This window comes from Pongo pygmaeus, chromosome 4 (genome assembly GCF_028885625.2).
Source record: "Pongo pygmaeus isolate AG05252 chromosome 4, NHGRI_mPonPyg2-v2.0_pri, whole genome shotgun sequence".
In the NCBI taxonomy this organism is placed as follows: Eukaryota; Metazoa; Chordata; class Mammalia; order Primates; family Hominidae; genus Pongo; species Pongo pygmaeus.
Window position 1 is genome coordinate 15,923,456 of NC_072377.2, and position 5,583 is coordinate 15,929,038.

The following is a 5,583-nucleotide window of genomic DNA, read 5'->3' on the forward strand; positions in this document are numbered from 1 at the left end:
TTTTATCTGACTTGGAAATTGTGTTTATATGGAAACTTCAGTCAATCATTAATCTAGAAAACATTTGTTCTTTAAATTAATAAAATATTTCTTTGGCTTAATGTTCTTTCTCTGTGTTAAAGAGTCTTAGGCTTATGAATCCTTTTAAATTCATATTGATCAAATGTGGCTTTGTAGCTCTAGTTTTATCCTTTTGTTTTACAAAATACAGAAAAATATTGTGTGTGTCTGGTGTGATTGGAATGATGTCTAGTATATCTGCCTCTAGCTGCAGCTGCCCACATTGCTAAAATCAGAAGCAAAATAACCAATATAAGAAAAAAAAGGAACAATATTGACCTGTAATATGTATGGACATGCACAAATACATGAGAATAGATTTAAATAACCCTTTCCTAGAAATTGAGCTAACTCTATTGTTTCTATTTTTTTTTCTATCTGTGATAAGAAATACAGTATCTTTCTACAAGGAATTTAAGAAGTACAATTAAAATGAAAGCGTTATTTCTTTCTTTAATAACATGATATCCATTAGAGGAACAGCTTCAGATAAAGGATCACCATAATAATCAAGCTAGAGAAGAAGAAAATAGCCCAAGATGTGAGCCTTCAGAGTTGGAACTTGAGGTGAAGGCAACTGCCTTGTGAACAAAGGACTTGGAATGGTTGCATTGAAGGAATCATTCTGTGATGTGGTATCTGCCTGCAGCTGTATGTTTTGGTTTGTTTCTTGCATGTGTGTTCAGATCAGATGGATGGATGTGATGTCTCATTGGTGGAGGGGATTTTACTCTGCATGACACAAGCCTGGGTGAGCTTCATTTTGAAGTGCCAGATGTCAATGCAGATTCATAGGCAACATTATATATTTTTTTTAGTTTTTATTTTTAAAGATCAACAGCTGCTCTGCTGGTCAAAAAGATTTATGTAGCCTCATTTGGATGATGTATATTGTGCATACTGCTCTGAAATAAATTTCAAGAAATGATATTTCTGTTCTGAATAACATATTTTTCACATTTTATTTTGCATCCACTTTGCTTATTTAATTATATTTTAATACTTTTCTCTCGGTTTTTTTTTCTCTCTCTTGAAAGACCTCTCCTGTTGATTACCCTGCAAGCCTGTTTGGAGAGGCAGTATTTCCTTGGGGAGTCTTTCTGCACTCCTAAAGCCATAACAACATGAACTGAGCAATAAAAAACCAATTCCCTCCCCTTGGTTGTGCTTCAAATAGTCATTTCTTTGATACTGGCTAATAAAAACAGGAAAAGGATCATTTTTAAATGCTTTGGTTGGGGTTGCCTTACTTCCAATAAGGAAAATTGCCTCACAAGGGGGAGCATGGGTAATAAAGATACAACTAACTGAATGATTGTATTCAGTCTAATGTTGAAATTCCCAAGTTGCTGCCTGCAAATCTAATTTAATCTTGGGATAGCTCTGCGTTCACTGTAGTGTGTAGATTTAAATTATGCTGTCGCTGAAGATCATCTCTTTGCATTCAACAAAGATGAACTTACAAATGCTACTGGAGATTTTTGATGCCCCTCCCCCATTAGGAATACCTGTAAGCTTTTTGGTAGGTAATAAAATGGGACATTGACCAAGAATGAAATACTGAGTAGAATTGCGGATGTTATAGTGGTGAAGATGACCTCAGAGCACCTTCCAGACAAAGAAGTTGAGGCACAAAGAAAGAAAACAGCTTTGCTAAGGTCATACAGATAGCAAGGCTTTGGGATACTAAAATTGATTTTCCTAGTCTAGCTGTGTTTCATTGTAATCCATTTCTCTCTTCCCCATCATACTTCTCCCATTTTTTCCTTACTTTCAGAAGATTTGAGATGAATAGAGTGGCTGCCCTACTTGTCTGTACAGATGGCCCCTTCAGGACTGACATGTCCCTGCCCCCGGCTGCACTGTGTTAGCCACTGAAGGTTCACAGCCCAGTGCCTCTCCAGAAATTACTCTCATCCAAGACAGGGAGGTTGAGGGAGCGGGGAGCCACATGCAGTGACTAGTTTAGGCAGGGGTACAATTTGGGACAATTCTGAAAGGTCATTTTGAGTCCAGAGCGCCCCATGGAGTTTGCAGAGTCCCATATTGCAACTACATCATAGACCACCTTCTCTCTGTCCAGTTTGTCTTCTCTCCTTGCCTTTCATAAGGTGATCCCAAGGGTATTTTCCAATAAACCACCTGCACTCAGACCATCTCAAAGGCTGTTTACCAAGGAACCCAACATAAGACAGCAAAGAAATTGGAACAGGATGCTGTTTTGGCAGTGGCCACGGATGGACAGGATGCCACTGTTAGGCAAGTCATCTTCTTCCTGGGAATCTCAACCATTCTTAAAGGGGAGCCTTCAGCTGACAGTTAAGAGACATGCACTGGTTTTCTGTTTGGGGACCTAGCCTAATTCTCTCATTTTATAGATGAGGAAATCAAATTCTGTGCACTGAAGTGACTTGAGCAATAGCACACAGCTAGTTGGCAAAAGAAAAAAAAACAAGCTTATGATTCCTGGCTGCTGCCATTGGTGCTGTTTTTGAAGAGCCATCATGGAATTTGTTCTGAGTTATTTTGCTGCTATAACTCAGAATTGACTGCAGATGGGTCTAGAGACCATTGCCTGATCTGTTTGCTCAGCTCTGGTGTGGAAAACAGATATCTTAATCATTCCTCCATGGTCCTGTTTTACTGATTGCTGTGCTTTGAAGAGTGATCTCTGAAGCTCACAATAGTTGGCGAGTATTCAGTAGAATACGGAAGAAAAAATAGTGAAGAAGCAGCAGATGGTTATACTTGTTATTGTCTGAAATCAGCATTTCGTGTTACTGGTTATTAAGAGTATTGGGGAATATGCGATGCTTATTAAATGAGGGACCAATGGCAAGTACAGATTCATTAGGTAGAGGAAACATGCAGGAGTGAGTTGAATCATAAGCAAGATGAAAAATGACTAAAAATTAATAGGTACTCTCATGATTGTACTAGTTTATTAGTCATTTTATTACACTCAAATAACATTCCACTGAGATTATCAAATTTCTATAAGCTCAGAATCACTATGATACTGAGAAATTTGGAATTAATTGAAAAACAGATGATTAGCTTATTATTATCACTACTACAGGGATCCAGGTTTTATATAGTTTCCCTGGCATAATTAACCAGCTACTACTTTAGAAAACATTCTTAGACTCCCACTGTCTGTAAATTAACTCAAAATTGTCTGTAAATTAACTCAAAATTTATTTTATTTGATACACAGAGTTCTGTGTGCCAGATTCTCTTTCTTTCAGTCTGCTTTTCTATATTTACTCTATACTCTGGCCAAACCAGGAAACTCAGTGTTCCCTAAACATACCTTTTATTTTCCTAAATTTGTGTCTTGTATCATGCTGTATTTTTTCTTGGAATATTCTTCCCATGTGATTACCCATCATGGTATACTTGATTCAAACCCAATTCAATGTTAACTCTTTAAAATGAAATTTTCTTTGGTTTCCCTTAGATATGTCTGTCTAAAATACTAAACTTCGTACTTTGAGAAAATATATCAGGTGCTCCTAACTGCATTCACTATGTCTTCCCTCTGAACTACCATGGCAGTTTATTTGTATGGGAGTTTTATGTCTTACTTTGCATATAGTTACTTGCATGTCTTTGATTCAATATATTTGTAGGTATCCATGTACCAGAGTCTATTCTAGATTGATATGGTTTGGCTATGTCCCCACCCAAATCTCATCTTGAATTGTAGTTCCCATAATTCTCCCACATGTTGTGCGAGGGACCTCGTGGGAGGTAATTGAATCGTGTGGGTGGTTACCTTCATGCTGCTGTTCTCATGATAGGGAGTGAGTTCTCACGAGATCTGACGGTTTTATAAGGAGCTCTTCCTTTTGGTCGGCATTTCTCCTTGCTGCTGCCACATGAGGAAGGACGCATTTGCTTCCCCTTCTGCCGTGATTGTGAGTTTCCTGAGGCCTCCCCAGCTATGCTGAACTGTGAGTCAGTTAAACCTCTTTCCTTTATAAATTACCCAGTGTTGAGTATGTCTTTATTAGCAGCGTGAGAACGGACTAATACATAGATATTGGGTTTTTTATTTTTTATTTTATTTTTATTTTTTATTTTTATTTTTTGAGGCAGAGTCTCGCTCTGTCGCCTAGGCTGGAGTACGGTGGCGTGATCTCTGCTCACTGCAAGCTCTGCCTCCCGGGTTCACGCCATTCTTCTGCCTCAGCCTCCCGAATAGCTGGGACCACAGTCGCCCGCCACCACGCTCGGCTAACGTTCTGTATTTTTAGTAGAGACGGGGTTTCACCGTGTTAGCCAGGATGGTCTCGATCATATTGGGGGTTTTATGAAATAAGGAGTTGTTTTTGACTTAAGGGGCCCACAGTCTGGTGGGTAGAAACTAATAAAGTACTGGAGGAACCATAGATAGTAAACTAAAGCATTCAGTGAGAGACACCAGCCTGGCCGTGGTGGGATTTGGCTGTGGGTGTTTACAAAGGCTTTCTATCTGAGTGTACCTAGAACTGAATCTGGGAAGAGTAAGAGCTTGCCAGGTGTGGCTGGGAAGGCAGTGGGGGAATAACACGAGGTCAGACAAGGAGGTGGGAACCAGTCGTAGGCTCTGTGGGGAGGAAAGGGTGATGTGAGCTGAGCGTCACACCTGGAGAGGCAGACAGGTTCAAGTGATGATGAAAGCAAAATGAAGGCAGGTGGATGGCAAGAGAGTCCGTGGCAAATGTTTAGCAAGGGGAGCCTTGAATAGATTTAGAAAGGTCACTGAAGAAGCATGTGGATTATAGGAGTTATGGAGGACCCTTCTCCACTCCTTATGTTTACTTCCACATGAAGGACCATCATTAATTTAACTCACGGTCGGGAGTACTTACCTGATTTGTGAATTTGGGAGAAAAAAAAAAATTGACATTTCAGCTTCATCCTGTTTTCCTCTTGGGAGGGAGCTGCCCTCAGGAAGCACCCTTATCTTGGGGGAGCTCTTCTGCCCATGGGTAGACTAGCATTGGCGTCTTGCTACTGACACAGGTTCAGTTTTTGTGTGTGTGTGTGTGTGTGTTTTTGTTGTTGTTGTTATTTTTGAGACAGGGTCTCGCTCTGTCACCCAGGCTGGAATGCAGTGGCGTAATCTCGGCTCACTGCAACCTTTGCCTCCTGAGTTCAAGTGATTCTCCTGCCTCAGCCTCCTGGGTAGCTGGGATTACAGGCCCGCACCACCATGCCTGGCTAATTTTTGTATTTTTAGTAGAGACGGGGTTTCACCATGTTGGCCAGGCTAGTCTCGAACTCTTGACCTCAAGTGATCCACCAGTTACAGACATGGGCCACCGTGCCCGGCCACAGGTTCAGTTTTAGCTACTTTGCTGTAGACCTAAAACCACAACCTTCATATTAGACTCACCAGAAGTGAAGGTACCATTTTCCTTTCTACCTGCCACTTATTTTTATTATTTCCTCAGTTTGTTTTGGACCTGGCAGGGGAAGAGAGATGCTATTCGTGAGCCCCCTCGATACCCTAGCAGTGATGTGCAATGGGAGGTA

The 5,583-nt window shown here is 40.6% G+C and overlaps 1 protein-coding gene across 1 annotated transcript in view; it reads left to right on the forward strand.

Moving 5' to 3' along the window:
* Positions 1 to 5,583, forward strand: part of FBXL7 (F-box and leucine rich repeat protein 7) — a 434,790-nt gene that overhangs the window by 12,672 nt on the left and 416,535 nt on the right. The window lies entirely within an intron of this gene.